Consider the following 11833-nt stretch of genomic DNA (forward strand, 5'->3'; position numbering starts at 1 on the left):
TTTTAAAAACGGTTTTACAAAAGTCGTTTTTGAACCAGAAACATTTTTAATAAAAACCGGTTTTAGAAAAGCCATTTCATTCCTTCTTCTCCCTTACGAAAGCCGTGTTTGATCCAAACCAGTGTTTGCTCCAACCCATCTTCTTCTCTCTCTCTCAGCCGAAGAAGACCGACGAAGAGGCCGTGTTTGATCCAACCCATCTTCTTCTCCCTCTCTCAGCCGAAGAAGACCGACGACGAAGAGGCCGTGTTTGATCCAACCCATCTTCTCCCTCTCTCAGCCGAAGAAGACCGGCGACGAAGAGGAAGCACACCACCGGCGGAACACCTTCATCAAACACCCACTTCAGGTTTGTATCGCATAAATGAGGGATTTCATTTTAGATTTGGGATTTTAAATTTTGAAATTAGGGTTTCAGATTTGGGATTTTAAATTTTGAAATTAGGGTTTCAGATTTGAGATTTTAAATTTCGAAATTAGGGATTCAGATTTGGGATTTTAAATTTCGAAATTAGGGTTGTAAACTTTTCATTCAACAACACCAGAATTTTTTGAATAATTTTCTCGTCAGTTCCATGATATAAAAATGATATTTGTGAATAATTTTTCAAATTAATTTGATAGGTTGTGATCACATATATGAAAATAGTTTCCATGATATTTTAAAGAATTTTGTAAGATTGACGAAAACTTAGTTAATATTAGGAGCTGTAATGATGAATAAATCAATCAAATGCCTATATTTAGATGAATAGCATGATGATTCCAACCATTTCTTCCTAATAACAAGCCAATATCTTATTGAAGACCTAACAACCACCTTCAAAATGAAGTATGTCTTGAGATTTATCATACAGAATGTGATTGAAATAGAGATTCAAGGAAAAGAAAGAGAGAGAGAGCTTACATGTGCAAATGTAGTTATATAAATGTATCAAGAATAAGAGCTGCAAAAGAGAAACCCAAAGAAAGAGAAAGCTCTCTCACAGATGCAAATTGGTGTGAGAAGCGAAGCAAAGATAAGCTCACAACCAATATAGGAGAGAGAAGTGCAAAGATGATTCTTCAGTTCTCTCTCTCTTTTAGAACAAAGCTCAAGATAATCAACAACAAATGACAGTTTTTCTAATTAATTTGAGAGAGAGAGAGAGAATTGCTGAGTTGGGGATTGTCAATGAGAGTGTGGTGGATTAGCTTAAATAGAATGGAAAGGAATGATTGGTAATGATTTGCTCTAGTTGAAAAGTCAGGTTAGGGTGTCAAAGAGGGACAAGTGCACATAGAAACATATAATTAGAGAGAGAGAGAGAGAATCCATGTGAAAGGAAAGTGAGGTGGATTACGATGATAGAAGAAGAGAAAGAAATGGATGGTAGAGATTGGTTTTTGTAGAAAAGAGGTAGGGGTGTTAAAGAGGGACAAGTGCACATACAAACCTATAGAGATATAGATAGATACAAAATAGTCAAAAGAGTATTATCGGCCACGTTTTATATTGATTCATTCAACTCTTTATTTGTTTCTTAGCTATTCACACATGCATCCCTACCCTATCATTACACAAATTTTTCTCCTATGTTTCTGCCCAACTTCCGGATATGGTAAGAAACACTCCCCATGCAAATATGTCTCCAATCTCTCTCTCTCTCTCTCTCTCTAGAACTTACGTATATCGCACGTCTCTCTCTCTCATCAATTGATATACGCGGCAAATACAATTCTTAACTTGAGAATTTGATGCATATCGGATACATGCTTGCTATAGAATTTTTGAAATTTAGGAAAAACAAGATAAATGTTAAAACATTAATAGACGTAATACGGCATGTCTTTAGAATCATGTGAAATTTGATCGAAATATGAAAAATGACATGGCCAACAATATTCATTGCTTCGTCATGGCATACGATGAATTTTGAACAATTTTTAATGTTTATGTCTTCAATTTTGTAATTTTGCTAGTTTTGAAAATAATTGATTCACATATAACTCAATTTAAACGAATCCAATTGGGACTAGATTTTTTTTTGTTCATAACATGTATTTTTCATTGTAATTTTTAGATTTGAGCTTAACGCAAATATTTTCATTTTTGATAATTTTTATAATTCCTTTGATTTAAGATTGATGAGCACATATTGTTTTTTTCATTTTATCTTTTAGCTTAATTAGAACCTCGTTCTATTATAAATAACTATTGTAAACTTAAAATATTAAAAAATTCAACAAAAACAAAAAAATTTGAAAAATAAGAAAATAGAATTTTCTAAAAAATGTTTTAGAAAACTCAAAGCAAGCATTACGTTTTAATTTTTATTTTTATTTGTGCTGTAATTTTCTAAAGAAACCCATCTTTGAATGCATTGAAATTGCTGCTCTCTTACTCATCTTTTCATTCCCAAGTCCAACCTTCCCACATGAGAAAACATAATTAAAAAAAAAAAATTCTAAAACCATTTTTTATTAAAAATATTTGTCGTCAAAAAATATTTATGTTGAAAATTTAAATTTAAAAAAATTAATGTAAAAACTTTATATTTTAAAACCACTTTTTATTAAAAAAAAATTTGGTAGTTTTCATATTTAAGTTGAAAATATAAATTTTAAAAAATTAAAAATTAATGTGAAAAACGATTTTTCTAAAAACGTTTTTTATTAAAAAATATTTTTGGTCATAACATATTTATTTAAAAAAAATTAATGTAAAAACGGCTTTTCTAAAACTGGTTTTTATTAAAAAAAAATTTTGAACAAAAAATATTTATGTTGAAAATATAAGTTTAAAAAAAAAATTAATGTTAAAAAACGGCTTTTCTAAAACCGGTTTTCATGAAAATAAAAATTTGAACAAAAAATATTTATGTTGAAAATATAAATAAAAAAAAAATTAATGTTAAAAAACGGCTTTTCTAAAACCGGTTTTCATGAAAAAAAAAATTTTGAACAAAAAATATTTATGTTGAAAATATAAATAAAAAAAAAAATTAATGTTAAAAAACGGCTTTTCTAAAACCGGTTTTCATAAAAAAAAAAATTTGAACAAAAAATATTTATGTTGAAAATATAAATAAAAAAAAAATTAATTTTACAAAACGGCTTTTCTAAAACCGGTTTTCATAAAAAAAAAATTTTGAACAAAAAATATTTATGTTGAAAATATAAATAAAAAAAAATTAATTTTAAAAAACGGCTTTTCTAAAACCGGTTTTCATGAAAAAAAAAATTTTGAACAAAAAATATTTATGTTGAAAATATAAATAAAAAAAAAATTAATTTTAAAAAACGGCTTTTCTAAAACCGGTTTTCATGAAAAAAAAAATTTTAAACAAAAAGTATTTATGTTGAAAATATAAATAAAAAAAAAATTAATGGGAAAACGGTTTTACGAAAACCGTTTTTAATTAAGTCAGAATAATTAAAATCTTAATCAAAAACGGCTTTAGAAAAGCCGGTTTTCATTTTCAAATTTTATTATTATTTTAATCGATGAAAACGGTTTTGGGAAAGCCGGTTTATGAAAAACGGCATTTGTAAAACCGTTTTACCCTACTTTGGGAATAAAGATAAAAGTACACCCTAAAATGGGACTAAAATGTTCAAAATGGCACAAAGAGGGAAATTGGCCGTGCTGGACCCCAGTCAGGTGAACCCAGCACCCTCAGCTTCACGTGTCCTTCTGTGCTCTTAGGGTTCTAATTGAGCTGAGCTGAATTGAGTTTTATTATGTCAGCTCGGCTCGATTTATTATAAAGGTGTTTCGAGCTAAACGAGTCTAAATATATGAGCTTGAGCTCGGCTCGTCTAAAATTTATGTAACTCGGGCTCGGCTTGTTAGCCAAGTGAAACCACAAAGGCTAGCAGCTACTACACTTAAATAGAGATTTGTTTGTCTTTGAAATACATATGTAAACGATGTGAGACGCCCAATTGTTTGAAACATTACTTATCAAACGACGTCGTTTTGTCAAGTACACCAAAAGTCTCACATCGCTCAAAGGAAGAAGCATGCTAAGGTTCACTGCTTATAAATGGGGCTGTTGGCAATGGTAGTGACAGCCAAATTCTGAGGACAATATAATATATAAATATATTGAACATATAATATATATATATATATATATAAATATATAAGACATAAAATATTATATAAATAAAAAATAAAAAGTTCAAAGTTTTTGATATGTATAATATATATATTATATTATATATAATATATAATATAATATATATATATTTAAAATATAATATATATATATATATATTTAAAATATAAAAATATAAATTAATATTTATATTTTTGAGCTCGCGAGCCTATTCAAGTCGAGCAATGGTAAGCTCGAGCTTGGCTCGTTTATTAATCGAGCTTGAAATTTAAGCTCAAGTTCGGCTCGTTTATTAATCGAGTCGAGTTCGAACGAGCCTTAACGAGCCGAACTCGAGTTTGTTTATGAACAGCTCGGTTCATTTACAGCCTTATGTGCTCTCAAGACCCCAAAAAAAAAAAAAAAAAAAAATTCAACCAATTAGAAAAGAGTGGGGGTGGTGGGGTCACCCCCACTGGAGGTCCAAGACATTATGCTAACAATAATGACTCAGACTTTTTTTTCTCCATCCCCTTGACCCCCTCTCAACATGATTGGCCAGTTTTTCTTTTTTCATTTTTTTTTCCTTCTCCTCCAATCACCACCTGCCACCTGCCACGTATGTGTTAGGGGGCGTGGAGGTGGTGATTGGAGTGGTCTCAACCATTAGCATAATAATTAATTGTGCTAATGGTTCTTGAATATATGTTATGCTATACTTTAATCTCTGACATTTTACTTATTACGCTTTGATCTCTAAAATATATTATTTGTTTGTTTGAATTGAGAGATTTGTAGAGAAAAAGGGAGAAATTGATTTATTTTTTTTTAGTCATAATCGCTTGTTTAAATAATTAAATATGATAGAAATGAGAAAAAAAAAAAAAGATTAAATAAAGTGATTTCTCTTATAATTTACTTTTTTAATCTTTTCAAAATTTATTAGGGTTTTGTCTTAGTAGTTGTGTAGAACCACTTTATAATGTGAGATTATGAATTTAACTCTTACAGATAAAGGTGTAAAAAAAAATCAATGGAACTAGTAAACCGGTCCAATACAATCTAAACCGTCAATTTGGTCTGATTTTTATCAGTTTCGGTTCTGATTCTAGTTCTGAAAATGATGGAACCGTTCAAATCGGTCCAGATTTCAATTCTAAGACTTTAGTTACAATTTTGAACCAAACCGAATTGTGAGATATTTTTTTTATATTTTTATATGTAAAAATTAAAATATAAAAATCTCTTGGCCTTCATTATAAAATTGATAAACTCCAACCAACTTAAACAAATTAATTATCATTAATTTGTTTACTAACATAAATATATATCATATTTATTGTTATATAAAATTTCTAGATATGTAAAATAAAATCGAACCAAACTGGTCTTTATAGTTTGGTTCTAATTCGGTTCCACATTTTAACAGTTCGGTTACAGTTTGAATTTTTTTGAAACCGGTTCGTACGATTCGATTCCTAGTTTACTTTAAAATCAAATCAATTCGATCTATGTACACCCTTATCTATAGAGGGGAGTTTGATATTTATGGTGTTTATTTCTCCCTATCATTGGGGTTGTGTGTAGTTGTTTGGGCTAATAGTGGTAGTTTTGGGCCAATGATATTAATTGTTGGACTTGGTGACGGTTAGCTTTTTAACTATTGCTAGACTAGTGGTCAATTTGATGTAATAGTTCTCATGTGTGCAATTACTCTCTTAACAAAAAAAAAAAAAAAAATCTCCAAATAATTGGAAGAGCAAAAAGAATAGAATGATTATTAATTTTATATTAACCCAAAATTGTCCATGTAGGTATTAAAGAAATAAAAATATAAATTTTATTTTGGTAATATAACCTATAAATATTTCATTTAATTTTTTTTTAATGTAATTTATCCAAATAAGATTGAAAAGAGATCACAATTTTTTCCCTCTCTATTTTCTTTTCTATCGTAGTTCTCAAATGTAATGTTAATGCCTACATCATTCAAAATCAGTAATGGAGGAGGGGTGTTTTTTTAATTTTACATAAGGTTTTAGCAAAATTAAAATGATGAAATACACACATGGCCTCAAAATATGTATTTTGTGAAAGATGAACTTTACAATGGTGATGATCGAGAGGCCTGTGAGGGTGTTTATCACGCAAGACGGAATTGATAATCCGGAAGCAAACGAAGTGTTTATATATATACTGTTTCCTAATTTTTGGAAGTAAATCATAAGGCCTATTATTCCAACTATTTATAAGTATTTTGATAACCTTTGCCAAGAGTTATCATGATGTATGAAGCATTGTATCTCTTTGTGTTTAAATTCAAACACCAAAACACTTCCAGATTATTCTACATCTTGCGGGAAGGTTTACTGATCACCAAAAGAGGATTATGATATGGTGTGAGAGGGTTCACCATTTTATGGTGTGATCACCACTCATATCTTCATCTCCCACTTGATCACATTATAATATTGGTGATAAAACTTGAGTTGAACATGTTAACCTTGGTACCAAAATTTTGCCTCATGCCAACTTTCATCTATAAAATTACCTCATAGATCGACGTCTGATTGTGACTTAGCCATACGTGCGCACGTTTTTGCCACCAATCTGACCGCACTCGTGCGAATGCGTTCTCCCGCTAACAACACGCTCCAGATGACTTCAATTCACTATATTTCAAGTGAACGGCATCAATTTTCAGTAATGGGTTCATAATCCATACCCAATCACCATTGACAACTTCAGCCGCACACATTTTTCATGTGTCAACCTGCGCTGAAATTATTGTTAAGTACTTCTTTTAAAACCCATTCCTGAAGGTTATCCTTAACACACCTTATCAACGACTTTTTACTGATCAAGCAAACAATATCATCAAGTTAGCATGTTACATATTATGGATTTTACATCTCATGCTAACTATGATGTCCGTACCTTGTCAGTTCCTCTATCTTATTACTTGACCAAACACATGTTTCCATGCAAGATAGAGTCGCAAAACATCGGTTATCTAGGCGTCCCCAAAGTCATCCGACTATGCTTTTATATAAGTAGCTAAACCACCTAGCTAGGCATTTTTCAATCCCATATTAGCTACATGTTCTCTGAATTTTTTCAGAGACAACCCTTTGGTCATAGGGTCAGCCACCATCTCTTCTGAGGGTATATAATTGACTTTAATTTCACCTCTCTCCACTATGTCCTGAATATAGTGGTAACTTACATCAATATGTTTTCCCTTAGAGCTATTTGCTCCAATGAGATGGTGGACTGATTGTCACAAAACATATTGACCGGTCTGGCTGGTATACCTAATTGTAAACTGTCAACAAATCGTTTTATCCAAACCGCATTACTCACGGCTGTGCTCCGAGCTATGTATTCAGCTTCCATAGTGTACTTTGCAACACAACTCTGTTTCTTACTTAACCAAGAAACTGTTGTTCCACCAAACAAGAACACATGACCACTAGTATATTTTCTATCATCTACATCTCTTGCAAAATCCCCGTCAATGTATCATTTTATGTCTAGATCACACAAACCAAAACATAACTTCAAATTTTTAGTGCCTTTTAAATATCTGAATGTTCTTTTGACTACTTGTCAATGTTCCTTACCTGGATTGGATTGAAACCTACTTACCAATCCAACTGCATGACAGATGTTAGGTCTTGTGCTTGTCATAGCATACATTAGGCTGCCTACTGCCTGAGCATACGGGACATTTCTCATTTCCTCAACGTCAGACTTAGTTTGAGGACTCATACTTTTACTAAAACTTTGTCCCTTGCAAACAGGCGTGCTTAAAGAATTACAGTTATCCATGTTAAATCTTTGAGCACTTTGTCTAGCTATTTCTCTTGATCTAGATAATAATAATTTTGAATTTCTATCTCTTGAAATTCTAATTCCTAGAACATAGGTTGTAAGGCCCATGTCTTTCATTTCAAATCTAGATGCCAAAAAGTTTTGGTTTTTATAATCATATCTGGACAATTTCCTGCTAACAATATGTCATCCACGTATAAAGACAATATTGCTAATTTGTCATCATTTTTCCAGATATAAACACGGTGATCTAATGGACTCACAACATAACCCATTTCTAAAATGGCTTGGTGGAACTTCAAGTACCATTGTCTTGAAGATTGTTTAAGTCTATAAAGAGATTTTTTCAACTTGTAGACTTTATCCTCGTTGCCTTGGTTTGGGAAACCATCAGGTTACATCATATAAATTTCCACTTTTAATTCTCCATTGAGAAAAGCAGTTTTAACATCTAATTGATGCAATTCCAAATCCATCCTGGCTATTACTGCCATTAGAATTCTTATTGAGGCAAATTTTGCAACAGGAGAATATGTATCTACAAAATCTATTCCAGGTTGTTGAGTGAATCCCTTAGCTACTAACCTGGCCTTGTATTTCTCCAAACTTCCATCTACTTTGAATTTCTTTATAAGAACCCATTTGCAACCAATGGTTTTCTTCTATTCGAGAGATCGGTTAATTCCCAAACATTATTTTTCTTGATGGAGTCAAGTTCCTCATTCATTGCCTCAAGCCATTGTGTAGCATCACTGCTACTTATTGCTTCATTATAACTAATAGGATCATCTACTAAGTTATTAAGTTCTTCAACTTGAAAAACATAATAATCTTTCAAAAACGTAGATGGACGTCGTCTTGCTCTCTTACTCCCATTTATCTCCAGATTCGAAGCAGGGAACATAACATCATGTAGTTGTCGTTTCCTCCCACTATTTGGTGGTTCTGGGAGAACTGGTGGTGTTGGTGACAAAAAAGTAAGAGAAGAATTCGAAGATACTTCAGAGAGCAATTTAATTTGTTCAATAGGAGTAACAAGATCAGTGGATTCAAGAAAAATAGTATCTCTACTTTCTATTAATCCACGTTCGAGATGGTAAAAATGATAACCACACCCATTTTCAACATAGCCAATAAACTTGCATTCCCAAGTTTTACTTTTCAATTTATCCCTTAAAGGTTTGGGAATAAGTACATGTGCCTTACATCCCCAAACTTTGAGATTTTGAACAATAGGTTTAGTACCATGCCAGCATTCGTAAGGAGTTAGAGGTTTGGCTTTTGTTTCGACTCTGTTTAATATGTACGCAACGGTGGACAAAACTTCCCCAAAAAAATAAATAAGAAGATCAACATGAGCCATCATAGACCTTGTCATTTTCATTAGAGTACGATTTCGTCTTTCTGCGATCCCATTTTATTGTGGTGTGTATGGTATTGTAAACAAATGTTTAATGCCATTGTTCTTGCAGAAAGAGTCCATAGCTTCATATTCGCCACCTCTATCATTATTCAAGTGTTTAATGGACCGACCAAGTCGCTTTTCTACCTCTAATTTATATTCCTTAAACTTGTTAATTGCCTCTGATTTGTGTTTAAGATAGATATGTCCATATCTTAAATAATCGTCAGTGAAAGTAATAAAGTATTCCATGCCTCAATGAGTTTTAGTTCTTAAAGGGTCATAAATGTCTGAATGAATTATTTCGAGTAATTCCGATGATTTCCAATGTTTGACAAATGGCTTGCAAGTCATTTTGCCTTTGATACATGGTTCACATATGTCAAAATCATCGGAACATACTTTAGGCAATAAGCTACTTTTAAACATTCGAGACATTTTATTTTTATTAATGTAACCTAATCTTAAATGCCACAGATAAGAACTATTACTAGTAGAAACATGCAAATAATCAGAAATACATACTTTATTATTATCAATAGGAAGAGAGTACATTTCACTCACTCTTACACCTTTCACTAATACACTTCATTTCTTAATCAATACTGTGTTAAACCTAAAATTAATCTCAAAACCTTTTTGAGTTAACACCGGAACCAAAATTAATTTCGGCAAATGCTGGGTACATAAAACACATCATGAAGCACAATAGAAGTTCCATTAGTAGAGAATTAACAGTTGCCGATGCCCAAAACATCACTATAGGAGTTGTTGCCCATGTAGATTATGTGTTCACCAACCTTCTTTTCAGTAAACTCTACGAACATGTCTTTATTTTGCACAATATGCCTAGTAGTAGTAGAATCAATCCACCATAAATTTGATGAAGGTTCAAGCACCATTGCTTCAGAAACTGTCATGGCAATAGGATTATGATCCTTTTTCTGCTTCTGAGGACAAGTGGCTTTAATATGACCTTTTAGACCGCACTTGTAACGTGGGCCAACCTGATGCTTGTGATGTTGTTGTTTTTGTCATTCTTGTTGTTTCTTCCATCCTTTCTGAAACCCCTTCTTCCATTTTCTCTTAAATGAAGTCGTATTTTTCTTGTTGAATGGTGTGTGGGAATTATTCTATGGTTGTAACAAAGACTGTGCCATCAACGAGTTAGAAGACAAACCTTCTTTACGCCTTCGCTTCATTCTTTCTTCTTCCAACACTAAGAGTACAGGCAATGTCACCATTGAAATCTCTGATCCGCTATGAGTTAAAGATGTGACAACACGATCCCAAGATAATGGAAGACTATTAAGTATGGTAGTTACTTGCATCTTGTTCGACAAAAGGTGATCAGTGTTGGATAATTCTTTAGCAATTAATTCCATTTGATTAACATGATCACCAACACTATCATTATCACTCATACGAGTGTTATTATATTTGTCCAAGAGCAATTGAATTTGAGTATCCGATCGAACTCCATACTTACCTATTAGTGCTTCCATTAATTGTTTTGCAGTTTTATGTTCTTCAAAAAGTGAAATAATGTTGTCTTTCATATTATGTAACATAGTGGCCTTTGCCATTGCATCATCTTCTATCCATTTATTCTGAAACCAATTAGAATCATCATCTGGTTTAGAAGTGGATAAAGTGTGCAATATTTTCTCATGTGTAAGAAGATAAGAAATGTGGCGTTTCCATGTTCGGAAATTATTTCCATTAAACATCTCAATTCTTGAAAAATCCATGGCATTTTTAATAGCCATACTAAAACAAAAATGTGTTTCAATAAAAATTAAAATGTGGATGTTACAAACTAAAATAAACAAATAAGCAAAATTAAATACAACAACAAGTCTTAATAAGGATTAGCCTTGTAGTCGTTGCGTCAGTTTCTGTGATAAGCAAAAACTCGGTTGTCTTGCCTTGGGTAAGAAGAATGATGAAAACCCAATGGCCTTTTAAATCCAATACTTTGTTTATGAGTATTGAAATAATAGTTATGAGCCCAAGGGACACAATGGTGCATTTTAAATAATGTTTCTTTGTATGTTTTTCTTGGTAACACCCTTGGATAGCCTTCTCCTCGAATGTTTTCCTCAGGAAATTTAGTACAACGATCCACGGGAAAATTCTTAGAAGAATTCTGAAAATTTTAGCTTTTGAATAACTAAAAACAGCCTTGAAATGAGCAAGAATGAGCCAAAAAACCAATTGGACCAGGATGCTGCCAGTCCAAATACTGTGTTGGGCTGGTTTGGACCGGTTGAGCCCAAACCGGCATGACACGTGGGTCTGCACGCAGGTCAAGCGGAGCAGACGAACTTGAGTCCGGGTGCGGTGCACTAGACGATGGGTTGATGCGCGAATCTGGGCGCGCGCTGGGCCACGGCGTTGGGCTGCTTGGCTCTGTCACTGGGCTGGGCTGGCTCTGTGGCTTTGGGCTTCTTGGTTTGGTCTCTGTGGTGCTGGGTTTCAGCCTAATTAAATCCTTTTTAATTCTTAGGCCCAA

Source organism: Camellia sinensis, chromosome 15 (assembly GCF_055761805.1).
Source record: "Camellia sinensis isolate YWXY chromosome 15, ASM5576180v1, whole genome shotgun sequence".
NCBI classification, from domain to species: Eukaryota; Viridiplantae; Streptophyta; class Magnoliopsida; order Ericales; family Theaceae; genus Camellia; species Camellia sinensis.